This window comes from Salvelinus sp. IW2-2015, linkage group LG17 (genome assembly GCF_002910315.2).
Source record: "Salvelinus sp. IW2-2015 linkage group LG17, ASM291031v2, whole genome shotgun sequence".
NCBI lineage: Eukaryota > Metazoa > Chordata > Actinopteri > Salmoniformes > Salmonidae > Salvelinus > Salvelinus sp. IW2-2015.
The window spans coordinates 2,111,763-2,126,537 of NC_036857.1; the positions used below are offsets into that span (position 1 = coordinate 2,111,763).

The 14,775-nt window shown below is 41.9% G+C and overlaps 1 pseudogene; it reads left to right on the forward strand.

Annotated features, from left to right (window-relative positions):
• The first annotated feature begins 287 nt into the window (after positions 1-287).
• Positions 288-14,775, forward strand: part of LOC111976834 (inositol 1,4,5-trisphosphate-gated calcium channel ITPR3-like) — a 63,884-nt pseudogene continuing 49,396 nt past the window's right edge.

Below are 14,775 nucleotides of genomic sequence, written 5' to 3' on the forward strand. Positions count from 1 at the left end.
ACTTAAAACCKTCTACAAATATATCTGTTCATATTAAACTCAATAAACTATATCTCTTAATTATGATTTATATCGTTTAAATAATGGTTTATTGACGCCCTTTAAGACGCCCTTTAAATCATCTGACTTTTATTGGCTCTATAATGAGCAGATGAACAAACATTAGTAGGTGTACTTAATATAAACCCTMGTACTGTAGCCTACTGTACCATCCATTTGTACCAACTCTCATTGTATTAATGTATGTAGGCAAGAGAGGGTATAACGCAATCTTTCTCTTGCACTTTCTACAGTCAGAAACAGGCAACTGAGAAGAAAACTGAACCAAGAACAGATAACTGAGGAGTTATCAAYATAACACACTTCCTGGTTCCAATTCTATCTGTCTTCAGGTGCAGTGTCAACATGAGGACTTCGCTGACACATTTGGACTTTCTCTACTTTCATTATTAACATCGGGTTGTCATTGCTCATTTTCGGATTTAAACTTTATTTAATCCAACAATTTAAACTATAATTTGAATCAACTACATTGTCCTCCGTGCATTCCAACGAAATCTTCATTAGTTCGAATGAGAGTTCTTAGCCCTCAGTGCACGAGGAGGAAGATCTGATACGAGTAGCGCTACAAAAAGTCACAGCAGTCAAGTGGAGAATACAGAAGAAGATACGTGTATTTCGGTTGACWATTGTCAACGCGAAAGACACCGAAGATGTCGGATTCAATGTCCAGCTTTTTGCACATTGGGGACATCGTTTCCCTTTACGCGGAGGGCTCTGTCAATGGTTTTATAAGTACACTTGGGTAAGTATGTGCATGTCCCTACAAACACTTTACCTTGCCTGTGGTTATACGTTTACAGTCTTGTCATTTTGACAGATCTTAATTTCAACATACGGTAGTTACCCCATCGGTCGACTTCGTTGCGAGACTCACTCTTATCTCCTTCACCTCTTGTAGCCTCTATGTCAAGTTTTGCTCTCTGATAGTGAATTAATTTTAGAGAAATACAAAACTCCACGAATCCATGATTTAGGCTTCATGTATTTGTGTAGCTCYTGTTACACAGCACAGTAAGCTATTATAACAATTCCAGCCATATTAAATAGTCATGAGATCATTGCGTCTGAGATTTAGTGTCTCTGAGAGACCCTKATTTATTTCATCAGCTGATGACAATAAGTTATACCCAGTCTCAGTATGGCAAAGTGGGCCATGGAGTCTGATCTCTAGACAGTCAAGCATAACCATATGGAAACATCTGTTCTCTAGTAAGACATTACAATTGTTGTGTTCAGAAAGCTCATGTAAAGGAGTTCACTATTTTACAACTTTGTTCCATTGATTTTTCAGCTAGCAGTGGCTAAAGTTAGTCATTACAGACTTCATCTATTTAGAGAACTGAACCATGGGCTACAGTGTTTCTCCTGGCAAATAGACTGCTTTCAGGCTGAGGAATCATTTAACATCAAGTTGTAAAATAGTGAACTAATCCTTTAACCCTGTTCCTGGAGAGCTACCCTCCTGTAGGTTTACACTCCAACCCTTTTCCTGGAGAGCTACCGTCCTGTAGGTTTTCACTCCAACCTTGTTCCTGGAGAGCTACCCTCCTGTAGGTTTACACTCCAACCCTGTTCCTGGAGAGCTACCCTCCTTTAGGTTTTCACTCCAACCCAAGTTGTAAGTAACCTGATTAATGGGTATCAACCAGGAACAGGGTTGTAGTTAACCTACAGGACCGTAGTTCTCCAGGAACAGGGTTGGAGAGCCCCACTTTAAACTGTATTTCACATGGCAAGGAATTAGTGAAGAGTTGCACCTACGTTGTTGATGATGAATAGTGTTGTTTCACCTGATTTTGTGCAGGCATATGTTTTTTATTARTTTACCTTTATTTAACTAGGCAGGTCAGTTAAGAACAAATTCTTATTTTCAATGACYGCCTAGGAACAGTGGGTTAACTTCTTTGTTCAGGGGCAGAATGACAGATTTTTACCTTGTCAGCTCGGGGATTCGATCTTGCAACCTTTCGGTTACTAGTCCAACGCTCTAACCACTAGGCTACGTGCCGCCAATGTCTAAAGTAGTGGTGCGTTTCCTCTAGTCAGAAACATGTCCTTGAAAAAAAGAACATAGACATTATTGGTTTAATACTCTGTCAGTGACAACATGGCTACAACTTTGTCCCAGGATATATTCCCCTGGCAGTATCCTGTTGTTGTTTATGTTCACATATACACTGCAGACCCCCTTCCATTGTTTGCCTGAATGCCATTATTGTAGTAGGAATTATGTCAGGATCAGGAAGCGATTCCAAGTGTGTTCTTTGGAGATTTCCAACAGATAGGTGCTCGGGTAACTTGGGACTGTACCAAATGGCACCCTATCCACTATTAAGTGCACTACTTTTGACCAGGGCCCATTGTGCTCCATTGTACGTTGCCATTTGCGATGTTTTCAAATCCTCTCTATTCATAGTGCTTCCTGTGGTTTCTCCAGTTGCTGCCGGAGAAGGAACAGCATTCGATGTGTTCTGGTGCCCTTTGTGTTCACTTGGCGCTGCCCGCCAGGGCACCGCAAAAATCTGAGGGGGCACAAAGTATGTGAGGATGGCTGGGGGTGGTCCGGAGTGGGGCTAGGTCCTGCTTAATTCTATGTAAACAATATGTATTTTTATGCATATCTAAGCATAACTCTTGAGCTGTCTGTATCCTCCTTGACTGGTTTATTTTTTTTAAAGAAACAAAATATGGTTCTCTGCAAAAATCTGGGTAAAAGGTTTGTGAGTCTTATTCAGTACATGCAGTTATTGCTTGCTTTTCTGAAGTCTACCAGCCTTGCTAGAGGCAAGCTAATATAGACAACCTAGCTACTTTAACGTGATTGATAGCTTGAAATGGCTTCTTGGTAGCAAGTTATCAGGTTGGAAGATTGAGAATCTATCTGGGCTAACTAAAGTCAACTTCATAAAATAGCTAGGTTGCCTACAGAGAAACAAAAAAAAGTATTTTATTTACAGGACAAATCTGAGGGAGTACTTGCCCCTGTGCCCCTACTGGGCATGATGCCTCTGCTGCCCACCCACAAAGCTTTTTTAGAAAAGGTGTTACCTGGAACCATAAAGGCTTCTTCAATTGTCCCCATGGGACAACCTTTGAAAATAACTATTTTTCACTAATACAAAGTTCTACGTGGAACCTTTTCACTAATATAAAGTTCTAAGTAGAACCTTTTTCACCATCAAAGGGTTCTACCTGGAACCAAAAAGGGTTCTCCTATAGGTACAAACAAATAACACCTTTTTCCTAGGAATGGAGCCCTGTCCAGTCAGCCGCTGATACAGCTCCAGGGCTGGGCCTCTGATGCCTGTTCAAACAGCTTCTTGAGTCACCTCTTAGCCACACTTAATTTATTCACTTCACAAATCCACTATGGCGAAGTAGGCTACAAGTGTCTGGCTGAGTCATATTTGAAACAATATCTAGTCAATGTTTAACTTATTTAACTTACTTATTTATTTATCATCTGTGGAGAGACACAATTGCTTCCTTCTGAAATGATGGGGAAGTGGATAGTAGCCTATAACACAGGATCACATGAGGACTGTATAACAGCATGTCTTTAAAATCATGTCTCTTAGTTTGCATAAATTCAAACACTGGGATGATTGCTGTAATCAGTCACAACAAGGGATGGAGCAGTGGMTAACGCATGCCAAATCTCTGTCGAGGACAGGACACACATTTGACTGTCTGACAACATAGGGCTGCCTATTGGAAGGTTCTAGCTCAGTATGACAAATACCTTTTAGCAAGTGTCTTGAGTCACCAGTAAAAAGAAGGAAGCACACTGGTGTACTTTAGGTTCACATCAGGTCTCCGTCCAGAGAGAAAGTTTGTATTGTTTACATAGGGGTTACCTCAAAGCTCTAACACTTAACAGAATACAATATTATTTCAGAATTAAATTACATCTAAGTTGTGTATCAACGGCCAAGAATGACCAATAATGATAATAAATTCTGCACTTATATTTAAAACATGGATACTGGACTTCAGAGCTAAATACCTAAAGCTGCTTTAAGTCTGTCTTACTGTATAACACATGATGCCTGTAAGGACAGAAGCAGGACAAATGAGTTGCAACTATTTTTGACAGCATCTGTGTCGGTGCCTGAGTTATTTACACGTGAGAGAACACAGTGCAGATCTGTGTTGATGAATGAAATCATCAGGGACCTGACAGTTTAAAATATCATTTTGTGATGTCGAATTGCCAATCCCAACGAGTTCGGGAGAGACGAAGGTTGAGACATGTGCCAAGCCGCGCTGCTTCTTAACACACTGCCAGCCGCACCAATGTGTCAGAGGAAACYCCGTTCGCCTGACGACCGAAGTCAGCTTGCAGGCACCCGGCCCGRCGCTAGAGCGCYATGAGCCAAGGAATAACCCTAGCCAAACCCTACCCTAACTCAGCCAAACCCTACCCTAACTCAGCCAAACCCTACCCTAACTCAGCCAAACCCTACCCTAACTCAGCCAAACCTACCCTAACTCAGACGGCGCTGGCAAATTGTGCGCCACCCTATGGGGCTTCCGGTCACGGCCAGCTGTGACAACAGATCAAACCCCAGGCTGTAGTGGTGCCTCAGCAGTGCTTTAGACTGCCTGACATAGGTTTTTAAAGTGGCACAGACTTTAAAACCACACATACACCTGGTGCAGCTTTCACAAAGGCCCTGATTTTTTGTTGTGTAGTTTTAGAGCCTGCACCCTTGTTGTGAGGTATGATAGCTCTGRATTCAATCACACATGGTTTGCATTCTCTGTCTCAGGTGAAAAGCTTCAACCCACMGATGGTAGCCTATTCAGACAGCATACCACTGATGGTAATCATACTACAATTTAAATATATACAGTGCATTTGGAAAATATTCAGAACCCTTGACTTCTTCCCTCCCAAAATTTACATTACAGCCTTATTCTAAAATGTATTAAATAAAASATTTRRCTCAATCTACACACAATACCCCATAATGACAATGCGAAAACAGGTTTAGATTTTTTGGCAATTTTATTTAAAAAAATACAACATATGTAAATAAGGTGTAAGTAATCAGATCCTTTGCTATGAGACTCGAAAATGAGCTCAGGTACATCCTGTTTCCATTGATCATCCTTGAGATGTTTCTACAACTTGATTGGAGTCCACCTGTGGTAAATTCAATTGATTGGACATGTTTTGGAAAGGCACACACCTGTTTATATAAGGTCCCACAGTTGACAATGCATGTCAGAGCAGAAACCAAGCCATGAGGTCGAAGGAATTGCCCGTAGAGATCAGAGACAGGATTGTGTCGAGGTACAGATCTGTATTGTGTAGATTGATGAGGTTTTTATTTAATCCATTTTAGAACAAGGCTGTAACATAACAAAATGTAGAAAAAGTCAAGGAGTCAGAATACTTTCTGAATGCACTGTATATTTAAAAAAATYTCTTGCATAAGTTAAAAATCACATTGAATGATATTCATTATCTATGTGAATTAATTCAATGACCGTGAAGTTTAACAAATAAATCTGTTTTTATAAAGACCTCAATTCCTGAGTTGTGAGTGATTCATATGCAATGCAAATGACCAGCGGAGCACGCCAGACTCTAGCCAAAGCAATGAACCCACAATGGGTAGACAAACCTCACCTGGCTGCTAGATAACTCCCATTGATTATGTGAAGGAGGGGGATATAGGGACATTAACCAGAGACAACCCTCTGCACGCAAACATGTACAGACCGATGGTAAAGATGTAGGATTATCTTGGCTTTTCAGGCAGCGTCTTTTAGATACACAAACCCTTTTTGCATATTTCCACTGCATTGTGTGAACTGTGAGCCTGTCTTGTGTTTTTCATCTGCTGTCATGGAAATACCACTTCAGCATGTTTCAGACGTTTTTGGGTAATGCGTTCTATGGGCACTCTAAAGAGGAGCAGCCCAAAGCATTCAGACTACTTTAAGAAGCTTTGTAGTGACCACATCCTCACCTGCTGTATAAGAGGCTATAGATTACAACCTACAGTGCCTTCAGAAAGTATTCACACCCCATGACTTTCTCTACATTTTGTTGTGTTACAGCCTGACTTTAAAATGGATTAAATGTAGATTGTGTCACTAACCTACACACACAATACCCCATAATGTCAAAGGAGATTTGTTTTTAGATAAAATTTTTTTTACAAATGAATATATAATGACAAGCAGAAAAGTCTTGAGTCAATAAGTTTAACTTCTTGGTTAAGGCAAGCCTAAATAACTTCAGGAGTAAAAATTTGCTTAGATGATAAGTTGCATGGACTAACTATAATAATGGTGTTCGACATACATTTTTGAATGACTACCCCATCTCTGTACCCCACACATACAATTATCTGGTAATTATCTATAAGGTTCTTCAGTCGAGCAGTGAATTTTAAGCACAGAGATTCAACGACAAAGACCAGGGAGGTTTTGCAATGCCTCTCAAAGAATGGCTCCTATTGGTAGATGGGTAAAAAAAAAAGCAGACGTATATCCCTTTGAGCATGGTGAAGTTATCACACTTTGGATGGTGTATCAATACACCCAGTTAGTACAACGATACAGGCGTCCTTCCTAACACAGTTGACGGAGAGGAAGGAAACCYCTCAGGGATTTCACCATGAGGCCAATGGTGACTTTAAAACAGTTACAGAATTGAATGGCTGTGATAGGAGAAACCTGAGGATGGATCAACAACATTGTAGTTACTCCACAATACTAACCTAAATGACAGAGTGACAAGGAGGAAGCCTGTACAGAATAAAAACATCKCAAAATATGCATCCTGTTTGCAATGAGTCACTAAAATAATACTGAGAAATATGGCAAATAAATTAACGTTATGTCCTGCATACAAAGCATTATGTTTGGGGCAAATCCAACAACACATCACTGAGTATCAAAAGCATGGCGTGCTGGTGGCTGTATCATGTTATGGGTATGCTTGTCATTGGCATGGACTAGGGAGGTTTTTTTTTATATAAAAAAACTGAGCTAAGCACAGGCAAAATACTAGACGACAGTTGGAGACAAATCTACCTTTCAGCAAGACAAGAACCRAAAACGCAAGGCCAAATATACACTGGAGTTACTTACTAAGACGACATTGAATGTTCCTGACTGGCCTAGTTACAGTTTTGACTTAAAATCGTCTTGAAAATCTGTGGAAAGACATGGCTTTCTAGCAATGATCAACAACCATCTTGACAGAGCRTGAAGAATTCTTAAAATAATAAAATGGGCAAATATTGCACAAACCAGGTATGAACGTTTTTCTGGTTAACTCGGAGGTTAACAGCCGAAGGTATTTCTATCATATATTGACTCAGGGAAAGTATTCAGACCCCTTTTTCCACATTTTGTTACGTTACAGCCTTATTCTAAAATTGATTAAATTGCCCCCCCCCATACAATACCTCAAAATGACAAAACAAAAACAGGTTTAGATTTATTTTTCAAGTCCATAACACTTACACTTACTATTCAGACCCTTCACTCAACTTTGTTGAAGTACCTTTGGCAGCAATTACAGCCTTGAGTCTTCTTGGGTATGAAGCTACAGTATAAGGTTGGCACCTGTATTTGGGGAGTTTCTCCCATTCTTCTCTGCAGATCCTCAAGCGTTGTCAGGTTGGATGGGGAGCGTCACTGCACAGCTATTTTCAGGTCTCTCCAGAGATGTTGATCGGGTTCAAGTCTGGGCTCTGGCTGGGCCACTCAAGGACATTCAGAGACTTGTCCCGATGCCACTCCTGCATCGTCTTGGCGGTGTGCTTAGGGTCATTGCCCTACCACTGAAAAACATCCCCACAGCATAATGCTGCCACCACCATGCTTCACCGTAGGGATGATGCCAGGTTTCCTCCAGACGGGATACTTGGCATTGAGGCCAAAGAGTTCACTCTTGGTTTCATCAAACCACAGAATCTTGTTTCTCATGGTCTGAGTCCTTTTGGTGACTTTTGGCAAACTCCAAGTGGGCTGTCATGTGCTTTTTACTGAGGAGTGGCTTCCYTCTGTTCACTCTACCATAAAGGCCTGATCTGGAGTGCTGCAGAGATGGTTGTCCTTCTGGAAGGTTCTCCCATCTCCACAGAGGAACTCTGGAGCTCTTTCAGAGTGACCATCGGGTTCTTGGTCACGGCCCTTCTCCCCTGATTGCTCAGTTTTGCCAAGCAGCCAGCTCCAGGTTGCTCCAGCCAGCTCCAGCCAGCTCCAGGTATTGGTGGTTCCAAACTTCTTTCATTTAAGAGTGATGGAGGCCACTGTGTTCTTGGGGACCTTCAATGCTGCATAAATGTTTTGGTACCCTTCCCCAGATCTGTGCCTCGACACAATCCTGTCTTTGAGCTCTATTGACAATTCCTTCGACATCATGGCTTGGTTTTTGCTCTGACATGCAGTCAACTGTGGGACCTTATATAGACAGGTGTGTGCCTTTCCAAATAATGTCCAATCAATTGAATTTACCACAGGTTGGACTCCAATCAAGTTGTGGAAACATCTCAAGGATGATCAATGGAAACAGGATGCACCTGAGCTCAATTTCGAGTCTCAAAGCAAAGGGTCTTAATACTTATGTAAATAAGGTATTTCATGATTTATTTATTTTTTTACATTTGCAAAAATATATATATTTTTCACCTTGTCATTATGGGGTATTGTGTGTAGATTGTTGAGGAAAAATTAATAATGTAATCATTTTTAAAATAAGGCTGTAATGTAACAATGTGGAAAAAGTCAAAGGGTCTGAATATTTTCCGAATGCACTATATAAATATTAGTTTCCTTTTCTTTTATAAATACAAAACATTCACATTTTTCTTCCACTGACAGAGTATTTTGTGTAGATTGTTGACAAGAAATAACAATTAAATTCATTTTAATCCCACTTTGTAACACAACAAATGTGGAAAAAGTCAATATACATTCTGAAGGCGCTGTACATACTGTAYTTCAAGCCATGCTAAGAGTTGACTTTAAAGTGGAAGGCTGCGACGSATGATCTGAAGAAAGCTCAGAGTCTGCAGGGAGACCGTAATTAGGCTCACTTGATTTGTATATTTAGTTTTCTGAGCTGCTGTGGATAGTGGTCTCTAGGGATTRGTTATGTTTACTGACAGCTTGTGGAAGTCCGTAGCGGGGAGGGAGGGGTGGTTAAATAAGGAAATGCAGACAGGTCATGATCGTGGGTTTAAATACACTCAGGGTCAGATGTCTTTAAACCGTCTTTCTTAACCGTGACAGTGAAGAAAAATAAAATACAGAATTCTGACTCAAATCAACTGACAATTGGCCTTTGAGGCCATGTGTAATTTGATAATAAGGCACGAATCATACAATCCAATCTGCTTTATGGATGTCATTTTGGGAAACTGTTGTCTTTATCCTGGTTCATCACTACGCAACAATATAGGGAAAACAACAGATCTGGAATAATCTTACTCAGTTATTTTAATGAAGTTATTTTGGCTCTAATCAGAGTCCACAAACAAATCTGACTTGCACACTAGCCATTATGTAACAGTCTGTCATAAGACACTGTGTCGGCTCTGGCCAATCACAGTGGACATACTGTTGTCTACATACCAGGAAACGGCATATGCTTTGTGGACAGGCCATTGTTACAATATAAACAGTTCATTTAGTGTTCACTGTTCAGGCTTCATTGTCATTATATTGTGGGGGCACTAAGCAGTCTCCATATATACTTCCATTCATTTTGTGAACTGGTACCGGGGATCTTCAGACGAGTCTTGTGAGGCCTGTGGGCGTCTTAGAGCAAAACAACCTACGTGAGTGTCTCATCTTTCCATAGAGGGGRCATAATAGTTTGRACACTAACCGTTCAGACACTACAGACAATTGTGTGAGAAGACTGATTTTCAGGATGTCTCATGGTCTGACAAACACCGCTATAGCTCTGTCACATTTCACCTCAGATGGGGTGTCTCATGGTCTGACAAACACCGCTATAGCTATGTCACATTTCACCTCAGATGGGGTGTCTCATGGTCTGACAAACACCGCTATAGCTCTGTCACATTTCACCTCAGATGGGGTGTCTCATGGTCTGACAAACACCGCTATAGCTCTGTCACATTTCACCTCAGATGGGGTGTCTCATGGTCTGACAAACACCGCTATAGCTCTGTCACATTTCACCTCAGATGCGGAATTGCGACACATCATGGATGTAAAAATAAATAAAACATATCGCCAGCTGAAACTGACTGATTTTTATGGGGATTGTTGTTGTTATTATTATGCTAATTTGAATTTGCGCGGGGGTGGACATCGCTTAGTCATTAGCAAGACCTTTAACCTTTTACTGCAGTGGGCCAAATCAGGTAGTCTTAAACAAATCTACAAAAGTATACACCTCACACACATGGTTATGGCTTCAAAGAAGAAGACACCGTGCCATGACAGATACAGATACAGTGTTGAAATGTATTCCATTTTGAGTTTCAAATCAAATCACATTTTTTTTGTCACATGCCTGAATACAACAGGTGTAGACCTTACAGTGAAATACTTACTTACAACGCCTTAACCAACAATGCCGTTTTAGAGAATACCTAAAAAAATAAGAAGATAAAAGTAATAAATAATGAAGAGCAGCAGTAAAATAACAGCAGCGAGGCTATATACAGGGGGTACCGGTATAGAGTCAATGTGGAGGCTATATACAGGGGTACTGGTATAGAGTCAATGTGGAGGCTATATACAGGGGGTACCGGTATAGAGTCAATGTGGAGGCTATATACAGGGGGTACTGGTATAGAGTCAATGTGGAGGCTATATTACAGGGGGTACTGGTACAGAGTCAATGTGGAGACTATATACAGGGGGTACTGGTACAGAGTCAATGTGGAGGCTATATACAGGGGTACTGGTACAGAGTCAATGTGGCGGCTATATACAGGGGGTACCGGTACAGAGTCAATATGCAGGGGCACCGGTTAGTCTAGGTAATTTAGGTCATATGTAATGTAGGAGAGTTATTAAAGTGACAAATGCATAGATAATAACAGAAAGTAGCAGCAGTGTAAAAGAGGGGGGCAAAGCAAATAGTCTGGGTGGCCATTTGATTAGATGTTCAGGAGTCTTATGGCTTGGGGGTAGAAGCTGTTTAGAAGCCTCTTGGACCTAGACTTGGCGCTCCGGTACCGCTTGCCGTGCGGTAGCGAGAGAACAGTCTATGACTAGGGTGGCTGGAGTCTTTGATAATTTTTAGGGCCTTCCTCTGACACCGCCTGGTATAGAGGTCCTGGATGGCAGGAAGCTTGGCCCCAGTGATGTACTGGGCCATACGCACTACCGTTTGTAGTGCCTGCGGTCGGAGGCCAAGCAGTTGCCATACCAGGTATGATGCAACCAGTCAGGATGCTCTCGATGGTGCAGCTGTAGAACCTTTTGAGGATCTGAGGACCCATGCCAAATCTTTTCAGTCTCCTGAGGGGGAATAGGTTTTGTCGTGCCCTCTTCACGACTGTTTTGGTGTGCTTGGATCAAGTTAGTTTGTTGGTGATGTGGACGCCAAGGAACTTGAAACTCTCAACCTGCTCCACTACAGCCCCGTCGATGAGAATGGGGGCGTGCTCGGCCCTCCTTTTCCTGTAGACCACAATCATTTACATTTACATTTACATTTAAGTCATTTAGCAGACGCTCTTATCCAGAGCGACTTACAAATTGGTGCATTCACCTTATGACATCCAGTGGAACAGCCACTGGATCATCTCCTTTGTCTTGAGTTTGCATCCCAAAATTCCACTTTATATACATCTCAGAAGACTGAAATATAACAAAACAGTTTGACATAGAAACACCAGATTTTCAACCCAAAATATATTTTTGTTAATTATGAAAAATATTAACATTCCACCCATGAGGCCACTAGGTAATTTGACTGCAGGAAAGGGCTACGTCACTAGCAAGTCCTTTAAYTCACTAGCTCTCACAGTGGTTAGCTACTGAAGTCTGACCCCAATAAGACCTGGAGTAAYTCCATGTGGAAATCATTGTAGATGGTTTCTGCATAAGGACATTAGTGTCACAACATTGGCTTTGCCATATGTTGTCATTATGTATATCAGGGTGTTATTCCAGTCTTACCCCACCAGGGCCGGACTACTGCTGTTTTTCTCTTCTACCTGATAATTGCACCCACCTGGTGTGCCAGGTCTAATTCAGTCCCTGATTAGAGGGGAAGTGTGGGGGAAAGCTGTGGATTTCAGGGGTACGTATACAAACATTGCAGTGCAAGTGTTGATCTCCTGTGTSTTGTGTTTCTCCCCAGGTTAGTGGATGACAGATGTGTGGTAGAGCCAGCTGCAGGGGACCTGGACACTCCCCCCAAGAAGTTCAGAGGTCAGATTAGTATTCACATTATTTAGGCCTACAATGTAGTGTGTGGGTGCATGTGTGTGGGTGCATTGTGGGAGTGTTATGTACATGTGTGCATGCGTACTTCCCTGTGTGTTTGTGAGAGTGATTCACAATATGTTGTTGTGTGTTTGCTTGTGACTCAGTGTGCCCGTGACTGTGACWTATAGGGAATGTACAGCTCTGCCTACTCAGCCTGATATGGGCACCAGAGAGAACAGACTCCAAATCAAGACAGCAGACACTTTWWAAAAWWWWTTAYCCCACACTTACTTTTCTCCGATTCCATCACTGGGGTGACACGCATTCAGTGCATTTCTGTCTGATCAAAGGTTCATTGATGTCCTACTCCTTGGATCTCAGTTTAAACAGAAATGACAACTTGCCCATCTAAGTAAGCGTATGTTGTCCCAAAAGTCTCAGCAATACTGTCCAGTACAGTCTAATAACACTATAATTGTTTCCCATATGATGGTTTTATATGACTCATATTCTGTCAGTAGTTTGCATGATTCCCTTTATAAAGATTTATCCTGCTACCACTGGAGGCTGGTGATGGGAGGACYGCTCATAATAAATGGCCAGAATGGAGCGAATGGAATGGTTTCAAACACATAGAAAATCATGTTTGATGTATTTGATACTATTCCACTAATTCTGCTTCAGCCATTACCACGAGCCCCGTCCTTCCCAATTAAGGTGCTACAGCCTCCAGTGCCTGCCACAACTCGACTGTATCAAAGTTGACGTTTCAATATTGCTAAGGGGCGACATGCATTTTAAGGATGTTTGCCGTTATGGTGCTGATATAACCTTCCTGCCAGACCTGTGTGACAGGTAACAACGACTGTACTCYCAGAGCAGAGCACACAGACCGCCAGCTGATGGCCTTCATCTCCAATATTAGTATTAGGCTCCTTTAAAAACAGGATATCCCTCTGAGGATGGGGAGAGTCAATATTTACCTGAAACCCAGATCCACTCTCCCCTATGGTAGGTGTGGGGCAAATTACAGTTTTCTTTTCTTCCCTAAGCAAACTATTAATTTTATGTGGAAGCGATATAAACTTGCTCAGACAGTGACACAGCTCATCTTTGCTATAAAGTACATAGATGCTCGGGAGAATGGCAGCCATCTTGGCATAGTAATCGAAAAATAGTGCCTCACTACCCCCCCCCCCCCCCCAACCACACATTATATTTCACAGGTTTTTAATATTTTGAAACCAAACACCTACAACATTTGAATTTTGGCCTTTCTAGGGAGTTTTCCTAGCCACCGTGCTTCTACACCTGCATTACTAGTCTGTTTGGGGTTTTAGGCTGGGTGTCTGTTACAGCACTTCGAGATATTAGCTGATGTACGAAGGGCTTATATAAATTAAATTGAATCCCAGTCCCCTTATTTAGCAACCTGAACTCTTTAAATCACACTTTCTGTCTTGGACTGCCTCTTTCAAAGCTGCTGTACACATGAAACCTGCTACTACTGAACACAGAAACACAGTTCTGGAAAAGCCATAGCAGGTGCACAAGCATTGAGAAGGGACAAGATTAGCTGATGTGGTTGCTACTTCAGAAACTACAGGTAAAAGATAACTTACACTGGTCATACCGCCAGGTTAGAGACAGTAGAACAAGGTCATACCGCCAGGTTAGAGACAGTAGAACAAGGATCATACCGCCAGGTTAGAGACAGTAGAACAAGGATCATACCGCCAGGTTAGAGACAGTAGAACAAGGATCATACCGCCAGGTTAGAGACAGTAGAACAAGGATCATACCGCAGGTTAGAGACAGAGAACAAGGATCATACCGCCAGGTTAGAGACAGTAGAACAAGGGTCATACCGCCAGGTTAGAGACAGTAGAACAAGGATCATACCGCCAGGTTAGAGACAGTAGAACAAGGTCATACCGCCAGGTTAGAGACAGTAGAACAAGGATCATACCGCCAGGTTAGAGACAGTTAGAACAAGGATCATACCGCCAGGTTAGAGACATAGAACAAGGATTCATACCGCCAGGTTAGCGAGGACAGTAGAACAAGGTCATTACCGCCAGGTAGAGAAGTAGAAACAAGGATCATTACCGCCCAGGTTAGAGACAGTAGAACAAGGATCATACCGCCCAGGTTAGAGACAGTAGAACAAGGATCATACCGCCAGGTTAGAGACAGTTTAGGAACAAGGATCATACCGCCAGGTTAGAGACAGGTAGAACAAGGATTCATACCGCCAGTTAGAAGACAGTAGAACAAGGATCATACCGGCCAGGTTAGAGACCCAGTAGCCACAAGGATCATACC